A 14,330-nucleotide genomic window follows, 5' to 3' on the forward strand; every position below is an offset into this window, starting at 1 on the left:
ATCGAGTTCAGACATGTTTTCTTTTTTAAAGTGTGATGTCAGCTTGCAAAGGTTAAGTGAATGAGCAAGAAGGACACACACACCACACACACACACCACACCACACACACACCACACACACACACACACACACACACACACACACACACACACACACACCACACACACACACAGTCCAGTCCAGTCCAGTCATGTAATACAACATTATTCTAGCCACCTTTGCCCCTCAGCCTGTCCGGTGAGAATAATATTGACCTTCCACTAAAGAAAGCAGTGCTGCTTATTGCTTTCACACATTGCACTGGTTTATTTCACCAGGTATCTTGGTGTGTAGGTGTGTGCGTTTGTGGGAATGTGTGTTTGCACACGTATAAGGAAAGTTGGGATATATTTGTTCCACTGGTGTGTTTGTCGAGGTGTTGCTCTGGGGGCAATAGGTGGAATAGGTGGGTCTCTGAATTGTTATTTACAAGGCTTGTTCATTGTTTTTGCACAATGGAAGTCATTAAGAGCAACTAAATTGTGACTGTGTGTCTAATGTCACACTCTCCAGTGGTTTGACATACACTACCACGTAATAACTTAATAACGATACATACAGATGAATCTTCAAATCTTTATACAAGTGCTGCACAATAGTGGACACGTGTACTTGCTCAACCTTCATAAGGGTACAGGAGCCATAAAGTCTTCTGCCTGGCCACTGTACGTTTGACTCTGATATCATTTATTTGTCATTGTCTGTATGTAGCCTGACAATTTTCATTATATAGTAATCATATGGGTTACTTTCCATTGATGGGTTGTCATGTGTGTATATGGGAGCAGGTGTGCCTGGTAGTCCTTGAGAAGGGTAGAAGGATCATAAACCTTATCTTTCTCCAGGACCTAAGATATCAGCAATCAGCCGAATTGTGAATTATATTTGACAAGGCTTGCAGTACCTTTATCATTCTTAAACATTGTGTATATAGAGTTTTCCCTTGGTTTTTAGAGTGCTTAGGTACAAATGATGTCATATGCTCATTTGCATGTTAGAGATGTCATGTCATAATTATTTACATTTGCAATTGGAAACAATGGTTTTCAGAGCGCGGTGGTGCCATTGCTTCCTTTGGTCTGAAAAAATGTGGGCCTCGACCACAAATGTCGCGTCACGCCAACGCTACGCTTGCTTGCCAACAGCATTCATGCGACACTGATGCAAGTGTCTACACTGGCTCCATCTGGTCCGCGAATCTCAATGCCTCATGCAGCAGGACAGGGAGGTTTTGGCGATTAGAGCAGAGTTGTCTAGTGATTCTGTACCGAGACACAGCATTTATGCTCCGCCTAGGTTGTAAAATGTATAAAAATATATTTATTCCTGCCTTTATATTGTATACAGCCCCACGTTTATGCGCGTATTATCGGAAAAGTGGACTTGAAGCATAAATAAAAGCTTCAGGTCGTATTTACGTCCATGAGACAGGGCTGAGACGGAAGATTGACGGAGCCGGTGCAGACAGCAGCGGAGATTAAAATGAGAGCGTATCTGTTGCGTAACACGCCTAACACTTTTGCTGTCTCTATGTCTTTCTCTTTTACAAACAGACACACAGATCACACACCTCATAACATAATATAATATAATATAAGGACTTTAAGCATAGCCTCATATGTTACAGACATGTTATGTTTCACTTCATCTCTCACACACACAGAGATGTGTGATAGAATATTACTAGTGTGGCACATTTTGACCAGGTTTGTAATGTTCCATTAGTTTGATTGCTTACAACCCTGTCACACATGATGGGTAGAAACAATAAAATCCGAATAGAGCAAAACTCGTTTTTTTATGTTATAATTTAATGGCCTAATGTTAATATTGTTAATTTACGACACAAGTGATGTGAGTAGATTGCTTCACTTAGACACAGATACATGGAGATGAAAATGAATGCAGAAGGTTCCACACACAAATATACTTTTGCTTCCACACACACACACACACACACACACACACGCACACGCTTCAGTTCAGAAGCAGCGGAGTGGAATAATGGACAAGGCAATGTAATAGTGGGCAGATTTTATCATTCACACTCTCTTAACCACCAACCATCTGCTAAATGCAAGCATTCTAGTCTTTGTGTCTGTGGGTGTGTGTGTATGTTTGTGTATGGCTGCACATGCATATGAATGGATCAGTTTAATTCCTTGAAGGCTTGGACAAACACTTATCATGTTAAACTGGCTGATGCAGTTAATTCATAGTTTCAGTGTAATTCAAATATTATTTTGTACTTCTCAGTTATTTATTAATAAAAAAAAGCAAATGCAAAACCTGATCCTGAAGGATGTCAATAACAATGACTTATTTCTAATGCTGGAAAATCTCTAAGCCATGCCATGTTTGCTGTGTAGAGGGTAATGCATGCTGATGTGGATGCAACAACCTGTCACTGTGACATTATTATGGAACCCGCAAAACTTCTAGGAAAGGCCTGCCCGACGAAGCAGCTTGATTGGTTGGGGTTAGGTTGGGGTTAAGTGGTTAATGTTACGATAGGACCTGAAAAAATCGGGTTAAGTTACTTTGCATAAACTTGGGTTAGGATTAGGGTTAGTATTGAAAGCAATTAAAGTGCGGGCCTTTACTAGAAGTAGCGCGTGTTCCTTAATAACGCGTCACTGTGTGGTTAGTATGCTAACAATGCTACTTGTGTGTGCCACTATTTGATAGTTTCTTTACTTTTCCTTTATCATTACTAATTGGGGTATCCATTAGCTGATTGCAAAAGATAGACAACTAATGAAAAGGATGAATGGACTCTTTGAAAGAAAAGTAAAACAAATGTATCTAGTGATAACTACTGTGATTGTGTTCATCAAAGAACATAAATACCTAAAAATAACCTAAAAATGGAGGCGTCTACTACAACAGCCTTAAACATTACATTGAACCAATGTTTTGAGATACATGGGGCTATTCCTAAAGGTCATCCAGTTTTGACTCATGCATCATTATCTCTGTTACATAGAGAGGTTGCTCATCATGACAAGATAAAGAGGAGACAACATCTCCCCATAATGAACCCAAATGCTCCCTCTCACCTTCACTTCATCCCTTTGCTCCCACCAGTCCTCTAACTCAGGGGTCTTCAACGTTTTCCAGGCCAAGGACCCCCAAACTGATGGCGAGATGGAGCGGGGACCCCCTAATTATATATATTGTATAAAATTGTGTTATATCAAACTGGTCCTATAGTGCCATGTGTGCATTGATGACTGAAAGACATCTTCTGCCTCCATTTATCTGTTTACTACAGTGTGTTGAATTCATGTTAATGTGTATTTAAAGACATTTCAATTAGTGGAAAAAATTGCAGGGGGGGGGGGGGGAATATAAAAAAAAAAAAGTCTAATCAACCAAAACTTTCGCGACCCCCATGCAGTACCTCGGGGACCCCCTGTTGAAGACCCCTGCTCTAACTCAACTATCGCTCTTTACAGTCCTTCATCTCTGCACTCTTTCGCTTGGTCCTCCACACCTACTCCATGTCTACTCTTTCCTGGCTTTTTGTACTCCTTTTCAAGCTGTCCACTCTTTGTCCACAGTTTTACTCCCTTTCTCATTTTCTCAATCTACTCATAACTTTTCTATGTAACATCAATCTTTATCAATTTTCTTCCTGTAATACTTGCAATACTGGCTTCTCTATTTCAGATCTTTGCATTGACCAAAGCTCCTCTTTCTTCATGTTCTGAGTCCTCTAACAGCATTTAGTGATGTCGTGGCCTCCACTTCCTCTAGCCCGCTTTCTTCCCCTTTACCATGCACTTCTTTCTTTCACCCTTTACTCTAATGAATCCAATCATTTCTGAGTCACACCTTAGTGTGCACATGAGTATGTGTGTATGTGGACACTTCATTTGTCAAAGGCGCATACAGCCATGATCCAGACCTGATACATATGTTGACCCCTTAGCCAGGAACCCGGGGGGTTAATTGAGTAATGGTGTTTGCAAGAGTATACTAGGAGGGAGGATGAGACAGAGAGACAGAGAGAACGAGGAGTGATGGCAATGAGAGCATTAAGGGAGCGGGAATGAGACGGATAGGCACGATGTGTAAGAGCATATGAAAAGAGGAGAGGCGGGGGAGGGGGTTAATTGCTAGAGTGAATAAAATCAAAGACACAGGGAGGCTGATAATTAAAGAATTGTGGAAGAGATGGTGAAATAAAGACAAATAGGGGGTTAATGGTGACGGTGTGTGAGATCGGCACGAGGTGACAGCATGAGTCAGTCAACCAGCAGGATATGGAATATTTATTTGAAGTGATAGAGAAGGGGTTAACAGAGTGATTGAAATGAAACAAAGAGGGTGAAAGTGAAAGGGTTAATTATGAATATAATAAATGAAGCCTGTTGGATTCATGGACCTTGGCTCTTAATTAAGAAAACACAGCTGAACCTGGGACCCACCTAGAATAGATGGATACACAGTACTGTGTGTGTTTGTGTTTGTGTGCGCTACTTATTGTTCTGAAGTCCACCTCCACGTAGATTTATTGTGCTGATGAATTATCTTATTGAAGTAGCTGAAAGGGGGGTTTCTTGGGGATAGTACTAAGTAAATGACCAGATGACTCAAAACGGGTCCATCGTATGCCTGTTGTGTGGACAGACACACAGGAAAATCAGTTGTTATAGACAGAATAATAAAAGGGAAAAGCAAAAAAAAACAAAAGACCATTAGGTTTAGGAATAGTAGCTCACATTTTGAGCCCCAATGCGCTGCCCTATTCATTTTTTTCTCTGACTGTTCTTGTTTTTTCTCTCTTTATGTACACCATCTTTGACAGTGTGTTACAAATCTATAGGACTAAATGACATATTCATGGATTAAGAAAAAGCTTCGTGTTCAGATTGATGGGATGGCATTTCTGGTACCGTATTAGACATTTTAGAGGACTATAACACATCGGGCCCTGTCTTGCACCCGGCGCAGCACAGTGCAAAGCCCGATGCAAGTGTCTTTGCTAGCTTAAGACCGATGCAGACCATTTCCCGTCCAGCGCTTGTGTTGTTAAAATAGCAAATGCACCTGCTGGTCGGGTGTTCAGGTGCATTCTTGGTGTATTGCTATCTTTCTTTTTTTAAGATTATTTTTTGGGGCTTTTCCCTTTATTTGTAGTGAAAGTGAATAGACAGGAAAGAGGGAAAGAGATGGGGGTGACACACGGCAAAGGGCCACAGGTCGGATTTGAACCACGGGCCGCTGCAGGACTCAGCCTACATGGGGCGAACACTCTTACAGGGTGAGCTAGAGGCTGCCCCACATATTGCTATCTTGAAGCATCGGGAAGTGATCTTGCCATTGACCAACAAAAACCTGGTCTGATGTCAATAGCGCAGCATGTCATTGTTATTTTAAGGCTTATGCACAGCATGCACACATTATGCTTGTACACACACACACAGGGAAGCACAGCAAAACACAAACATGCAAAAGATGAAAAAGATTACGGATAAAAATGTGATGGTGCATATCCACCATCATAACAGCAATGCACCAAGGTACAAACGCGCCGGGCTTTAAAGGGAATGGGAGAGGACACTCTGATTGGTTTATTACATGTTACACACAAAACACACGTCTGATTAATGAAGACACCAAGTACAACCCTTTTGAACCATGAGCCCGGCGCATGGACCCTTTTTTTTGCTGTCAAACTAGAAAAAGTGGATTTTGACATGTCCTAAACGCACCTGCGCCATGCAGTTCACGCTGTGCTGGATCGTTAAAATAGGTTCCATGGAGAAAAAAATAAAATTCAACAGAATCAAAAATTACTCTTGAAAATGAACTTGTTTTCACAAGGTTGTCTTGAAAGCTATGGTCAAGCAAAAATAACTGATAGCTCTCAAAATGAGAGATTGTAAGAAATGACTCAATTCTAAATAATTCTCTTTTTTGCCATATTGTCAACAGTCAAATTAGGAGAGATTAAGACAGCATGCATATTTGGATGGGTAAAAACTAGCTAAAATATATATATGAAACCTCTGAAGGGCGGCCCCATTCTGTAGTTCATTGTTATTACACCAAGACAGCATCATTTGCTGCTTGATCTAATGAATTATAAACCATATACTTCTTTGATGAAATTCTGATATTTTAGTGCAGCAAGCCTCGGGCAGATTCAGGGAAATGTGTGGAACTCTACTTGAGAGATTGTAGGCTAATCTAAAACTCCATAGAGAGACCTTTGCAGGTGTGCTTTAGGCAGTGTGTAGTCTGTATTAAGGTGGATTGTCCCTTTTAAGTGCACATCGTTTAGTGTCAAGATAGATTTGATTCATGGTCTTGTGAATAGAAGATATGATCTTTAAGGAAGAGTAATGTAATCACTCTGTGTTGGATATGAGCTTTACTCTTCACCTCAATCATACAGATGTTAGAAGGACCACCTCTCATGTCAACATTTTGAAAGAAATGCAGTCTTTTTTTTTGTGTGTGTGTGCATACTGTGTGTGTTCAAATGTGTGTGTACACACACACACACACACCTCTACCAGCAGTTAGCAAAAAGATTTACATACATTGACAGAGTAATGCGCTGGGCAATGAGAGCTTTATAAAGAGTTAACCTGTCTCTGAATGTGTGAGTGATGATAACAGGCTCATTTAATTACACACACACACACACACACACACACACACACACACACACACACACACACACCACACACACACAGATCATCAGTTCTCCGAGTAGGCGTCACATCATTTCTATCATTCACCTTGAGTAGGTGGAGGTAAGACAGTATGATGTGGGGTGGGATAAAGGGAATAATATCTAAGGGATCCATCTAGAAGAAGGAGAAATGGGGCCGAAGCTAATACGAGGTCAGCAGTGTTTGATAGAACAGTTTTTCAGCTTTCACTTTTCTTAAACAGTTGGAAATTCACTTAAACCTATACCAACTTTAAAATTTGTCAGCTACATCTTGGCAAGACAATAAGTTGACACAAAATTACTTACACATCATACAGTTTAAGTTAATTCTGTCTGCTCTTTATTTTTTATTTTTTTCCCCATTCAAGAATTTTTCATCCATCCAGCTTCAGTTTGTCCCTAAACCTCTTGCCACAGTCAGCCAAGCTTAGCTATGCTGCCAAGTATAAGATAATGTTGAATAAGTATGAAGACATGGAACATCTTTATTTCTGGCACTCAACAGATGCTTGGGAGAGGACCTGGTCATCTTGCATGCTGTTGCTTGGAGACTAAACCGGCTTAAAGCACCGGTTTTAAAGTCCACATATTTTTACAACCTGGTACTTGCTGCAAAAACCATGCCTGACTCTGTTGTTAGATACATACAGTAACAATATCTTTACATCGGAAAGGATGAGAGATAGTAGTGAAGGTTGTAGGGTTGTTCCTCTTTCATAATAAAACATAAGCAAATGATACATTTAACTTGTCTGTTTGCCCCCGTGTTATTAAAATCTATAACGAATATTTCAACTTTAAAGAGAGTTGGAAATTTGTGTGTGACAAATGTGACGACACTAAATCCTTCTAGAGATATGACAATGTGTATTAGGATTCCATCTGACGCTGGATAATAAATAAAATGAAAGGCTCTGTAATTCTGTGCCCACTGTCAATAATCAAAGAGCCACGTTTGTGCGAAGATATGATTTGATATCATTCAGAGCTGTTGTAAACAATGACATTTGACAAAGACAAAATTTACAAAAATATGCAGAAAACAGTGGTATTCCTCAAATCTGTCTTATCATGCACACAGACATGAAATGAACTCCTGTAAAAGATATAATATGACTCGGTGATGCAGTGCCTGATGCCTGATGCAATAAATACTGTCTTTGTGAACCACAGGATCTAGCTTTATAAATGTATAACTAAACCCGGTAGAAGCCGCTTTAGAGTGATCCTTAAAAAATAAAGGGATTTTTTTTTTCTCAATTGATATAAAGAAAATAATAATTTAAAATGGCGAAAGTTATTCTTCTTGGATAGAAAAAGGTAATGTTGTAGGGTATTTCTGAAGTATTTTCTTGCACTGGTTTAAAGTGACATGGTGAGATTGATTGTTGTCCTTCAGCTCTGAAGCAGATAAGCTGCCTGGGGGTCAGGAGACAACCTTTTATCAATTAACCCTATAATCCCCAACCTGGGTACAGATTATAGACATGTGAATGGCTAAAGCGGCAATCCTCCTTTAGAACAGGACAGCAAATTTCTGGAAAGAAATTATTATTAAAGAACATTTTGAAATCATGATTTTTGCTCATTGTATCAGTCCCTCTTGAGAAGGCTAATCATTTGTGTCGTAGTAGGTGTGATGTAGGGCGGAACAATATGACCTGAAATCAAAATCGCGATTAATTTTACATTTTACCTCGATAACAAGACATGAACAATAGTAATTCCACAACGGATACTGCGTGTGTTTCTTTGCGTGTAATAAAAATGTAAATAGGCTATACAATCTCTTTCTTAACTGCTAATGAACTTTTAAGTCCTAACAAACAAGTTGCATTTTTAGCTCCTTTTTCCTGCTTGTGTAGAGCTACCTGACACATGAAACTATATTGACGAGAACGAGTTAAATCAGTCGTCTAAGAGTAAACCAGGCAGGTACACAGCTAACAACCTGCACACGTGGTAGAATATTTTTTTTAAGGTGAAAGTAGGCCTAGCAACAGAAATAAATTATCAAAATTATTGTCATGGGAAATATTTGTCGATAACAGCTTCAGAATTTCGATGTCATTACATTTTCGATCAATGCAATCAATTCTCTTAATTCTATTGTTTGTTTCTGTGTCTATGTGCATTGATGTATGTGTGGTGCATTGATCCAGGTTTAGGACTGTCAGCTGACAGTGATTACTGCTTAGAGTTTTGACATGTTAAGCCTCAGATAATCACCATGAAAACACTGTGTGTGTACTTGTTTGAAACTGTGGTTGCATGTATGCGAGAGAGAACATAGTGTAGTGTGTGTAGCCTAATCAGTCACATCTGTCAGACAGCAAATCCAGCTTCAAAAGCCACTCAGACATCCATTGTTATGTGGAGAACCAATTGAATGAGATAAGATGTTAGAATGAATAGAGAGAAGGAAGGAAGGGAGGGAAGGCTGGATAAATGAGCTATCAGGAGACGTGAGAGCTGTAGACTAAACATTGATGTTGGTTGAACATTGACAACCTTTAAAGGCTGTGCATAGCTCTTTAACAACAGTACATAGTGGCTGGGTTAGCTCAGTTGGTAGATCAGGCGCACATATAAAGAGGTTTACCCCTCAATGCAGTGGCCGCGGGTTCGAACCCAACCTGTGGCCCCTTTGCTGCATGTCATTCCCCCCTCTTTCATGTCTTCATCTGTCCTAATAAAGGCATGACATGTCCAAAAAAATAATATTAAAAAAATTAACATTTTAGACCACACTGTAATTACGCACCAAAATGATAATACAACATGACAACACCCTCATGTACAAAGCAAGATCCATAAAAAAGTGGTTTCTGGGTTTTGTTTTGATGAGTATGAAAAATGTCAATGTCCTTTTTGTTTTTGTTTTTTTTCTTAACAATCACATATGGGTGAAATCCAAGTGTCCGCATTTGTCTAAACATTTAGCGTATATCAACTTGGGCCAAGTAACGGTCCAATTTGGATCAAAACATTGTCTGTTGTAATGGTTGAATACAGTTGTTAATTAGAGTTGGTGTGGGGAATTTGCTCTTGACACGTACAGAAACTAAATTACAATAAATTAATCAATTAATCAGTGAGTTGATCATGGATAATTGTCCACAACTTTGATAATTGAATAATCAACCACATCAACAGAGTGATATGTCTTATCTAGTCAAACATTCAAGCTGATCATGCACATCAGTGTCAGGATTCACATTCTACCAGTTTTTCCTTCATGCCAGATCAATAATTTAAGCTAATAAACATAGTAGTTTTTAACCAGGACATTAAGTTTTGGATCAATTAACTTGTGAATAAACCTTTTGTCAAATTTAGTAGGCTTCAGCTTAGGGCTGCACGATTTTGGCCAAAATGATAATCACGATTATTTTAATAAATATTGTGATCACGATTATTCTCACGATTATTTGTTGATTTTAACCAAAACAATTTTTTTATTGTCACATAGGCTATTTATAACTGCTTTCACATCTATATTATGTTACAATCTTATGTTGAAGTTGTATGTTGTATAGACATACAGCTGCAACACACGTAAATGAAAATTAGCTATCTGAAATAAATAGCGTAGGATACAAATATTTTTTCAAATGTATCTCTGAGAAAGATCCTTCACTTGTTTTCAACAATAACTGATTAAAAGAGCTATGGAGAGAGAGGGAGTGCTACTCACAGAGAGACGGCTGATCAATATGAACAGGTCCAGCACGGGTCAAACGGCGGATACACACGTGTGTATGAAATGTCTGTATCGTCACTGCGCTGCATTTTTATGAACTATGATATTCTGGCCATGGGTCACATCTTTTGCAGGTACAGCAAGCTCCGTCTCACGATATTACTCTACCAACTGAAGTTGGTTGCATTCAATACATTCTTCTGTGTTTTCGCCGTGGCGGCCTCAATAGCAGAGTTACCAGCGGGAACACTGGTACAAATACAGGTTTACCTCTCATGCTTAACAATATACCGCTGTGTTAATAACAAGTAAAACTGTAGACAAATGTCAGAAGTGTGGACCGGCGCTGTGTGGCCGGGCTGCGCGGAGAGAAAGAAGAGAGAGAGTAAGAGGAGAGAGAGTAAGAGGAGAGAGAGTAAGAGGAGAGAGAGTAGAGAGATCCAACACAAGCACGGCTTTGCAGAAGAAATGGGTCATGTAACGCAAAATTAAACCATATCCATATAACAACATTGCAGCGGATGCGAGGACAGTGGATGCACTGGTGCGTCCTAGAGGAAAATAGTGTCGGTGTCTGACGACCGGTTGGGGTTGAAATGAGGAGTGGCAATAACAGTCACAATAAACGACAATGGAACAGTGACTAAAAAATAGTAGGTTGTAGTAGGTCATTGCATAGCAGGGCACTGTGCGCCAAATTAAAGGACTTGGGCCAAAAAGTCTTAATCGGGACATCCCTAGTTATACTTTGTAAACTCTTTTTTTTACCTGTTTGAGCAAGAAGGAGCTTTACCGTCTCCAGGCTGTTCAGAACTCTGCTGCAAGGCTTTTAACTCACATTAAGAAAAGAGCACACATCACGCCTGTTTTAGCATCACTTCACTGGTTACCAGTCCAGTATAGAATTCAATTTAAAATCCTGGTTCTTACGTTTAGAGCCCTGCATGGTCAAGTTCCTTACTACATCTCTGAGTTGATTCAGCTTCATACTCCGATCCGTAGTCTGAGGTCATCAGGTCAGAGACTGTTAGTTGTTCCCCACACTCATTTTAAATCCAGAGGGGATCGTTCATTCCAAGCAGTAGCACCTAGGCTGTGGAATGCATTGCCTACATTTCTACGTTGTATGAATTCTGTTGATTCTTTTAAAAAGCAACTGAAGACGCTGCTATTCAAAAAGGCTTTTAGTTAGACGTGATTTTTTTACGGTTTTGTTTTTATGTTTTCCATTTGTTTTTAAGTGTCTTATGCATTGTATTGTACTTTGTTGGTATTATATTACATTATACTGTGAAGCACTTTGTGATTTTCATCTGTGAAAGGTGCTATACAAATAAACCTTACTTACTCACTTACTTACTTACTTACTTACAGTGGTGTGAAAAAGTGTTTGCCCCCTTCCTCATTTCCTGTTCCTTTGCATGTTTGTCACACTTAAGTGTTTCGGAACATCAAACCAATTTAAACAATAGTCAAGGACAACACAAGTAAACACAAAATGCAATTTGTAAATGAAGGTGTTTATTATTAAAGGTGAAAAAAAATCCAAACCATCATGGCCCTGTGTGAAAAAGTGATTGCCCCCCTTTATAAAACATACTATAACTGTGGTTGTCCACACCTGAGTTCAATTTCTCAAGCCACATCCAGGCCTGATTATTGCCACACCTGTTCACAATCAAGGCATCACTTAAATAGGAGCTGCTTGACACAGTAAGGTCCACCAGAAGATCCTTAAAAGCTACACATCATGCCGAGACCCAAAGAAATTCAGGAACAATTGAGAAAGAAAGTAATTGAGATCTATCAGTCTGGAAAGGGTTATAAAGCCATTTCCAAAGCTTTGGGAATCCAGCGAACCACAGTGAGAGCCATTATCCACAAATGGCGAAGACATGGAACAGTGGTGAACCTTCCCAGGAGTGGCCGGCCGCCCAAAATTACCCCAAGAGCGCAGCGACAACTCATCCAAGAGGTCACAAAAGACCCCACAACAACGTCAAAAGAACTGCAGGCCTCACTTGCCTCAGTTAAGGTCAGCGTTCATGCCTCCACCATCAGGAAAAGACTGGGCAAAAATGGCCTGCATGGCAGAGTTCCAAGGAGAAAACCACTGCTGAGCAAAAAGAACATCAAAGCTCGTCTCAATTTCTCCACAACACATCTTGATGATCCCCAAGACTTTTGGGACAACATTCTGTAGACCGATGAGACATAAGTGGAACTCTTTGGAAGGTGTGTGTCCAAGTATATCTGGCGTAGAAGGAACACTGCATTTCATAAAAAGAACATTATACCAACAGTAAAATATGGTGGTGGTAGTGTGATGGTCTGGGGCTGTTTTGCTGCTTCAGGACCTGGAAGACTTGCCGTGATAAAAGGAACTATGAATTCTGCTGTCTACCAAGAGATCCTGAAGGAGAATGTCCGACCATCTGTTCGTGTACTCAAGCTGAAACGAACTTGGGTTCTGCAGCAGGACAATGATCCTAAACACACCAGCAAGTCCACCACCGAATGGCTAAAGGAAAACAAAATGAAGACTTTGGAGTGGCCTAGCCAAAGTCCTGACCTGAATCCTATTGAGATGTTGTGGTATGACCTTAAAAAGGCCGTTCATGCTCAAAAACCCTCTAATGTAACTGAATTAGGACAATTCTGCAAAGATGAGTGGGCCAAAATTCCTCCAGGACGCTGTAAAAGCCTCATTGCACGTTATCGCAAACGCTTGGTTGCAGTTGTTGCTGCTAAGGGTGGCCCAACCAGTTATTAGGTTTAGGGGGCAATCACTTTTTCACACAGGGCCATGATGGTTTGGATTTTTTTTCACCTTTAATAAGAAACACCTTCATTTACAAATTGCATTTTGTGTTTACTTGTGTTGTCCTTGACTATTGTTTAAATTGGTTTGATGTTCCGAAACACTTAAGTGTGACAAACATGCAAAGGAACAGGAAATGAGGAAGGGGGCAAACACTTTTTCACACCACTGTACTTTTGTATCACTGAGGGTAGACTAAGTTTTAAAAATACCTTGTAGGCTTGAGTTTCTTCTGACATTTCTGGATTTAGCATTTTTTCTTTTACTTTTAATGAGAATGATTCCAAATGTGTGAATAATACTGTATATCCAGCTTGAAAAACCGCTTTGATACAGAATTACTCCCTTCTTCACAGTGGGTGAAGGCTGTGCAGGCTCCTCTGGTTAATAGGCTCCTCTGGTTTACGAGTACTGTCGTTCCGACCGCTACGGGTGGGTTTGGATCATTGAGAATATGGCCTGCACAGAATGTGTCCATCTGTGCCATTGTGTGTCTCCATAATGCTGTTCCATATGGCCAAGTGTGGTCAGTGGCTTGAGAATGTTTACATGCTAAAGTTGATTAAAAAGAGGAATAAAAAAAACCTCTTTTTGAAACTGATCTTAATAACTTAATTCAAAAAAATTCGGAAAGTCCAACCTTATAAGTATGCCAATTTTCTTTGTTAATAAATAATCATACATAAGTAAATGTTCTTCCATAAAATACAGGGGGCATAAGTACACACATTCCTATGTTAAATTCCTATAGAGGCAGGTAGGTTTTTATTTCTAAAGGCCAGTTATTTCATGGAACCAGGATACTATGCATCCTGATAAAGTTCCCTTGGTCTTTGGCGTTAAATTACCCCCCCCACATCCCCACATACCCTTCACCATTCATAGAGATTGGCATGGGAAACTTTCCATGAAATCATCTCTCAGTGCAAATCAAACCAGCTATTAATTTAACTGAAATTACACCATACCAATCTCTAGGTATGGAGGAGGGAATGTGATGATATGGGGTTAGTTTAATTTCAAAGGCCAAGGGAACTTTATCAGGATGCATAGTATCCTGGATCCATGAAATAAC

General features: G+C 39.8%; 1 protein-coding gene across 4 annotated transcripts in view; it reads left to right on the forward strand.

Annotated features, from left to right (window-relative positions):
* pard3bb (par-3 family cell polarity regulator beta b) overlaps positions 1 to 14,330 on the forward strand; it is a 217,349-nt gene that overhangs the window by 22,783 nt on the left and 180,236 nt on the right. The gene's annotated exons all lie outside the window — the stretch shown is intronic.

The sequence above is a fragment of the Etheostoma spectabile genome, chromosome 11, assembly GCF_008692095.1.
Source record: "Etheostoma spectabile isolate EspeVRDwgs_2016 chromosome 11, UIUC_Espe_1.0, whole genome shotgun sequence".
NCBI lineage: Eukaryota > Metazoa > Chordata > Actinopteri > Perciformes > Percidae > Etheostoma > Etheostoma spectabile.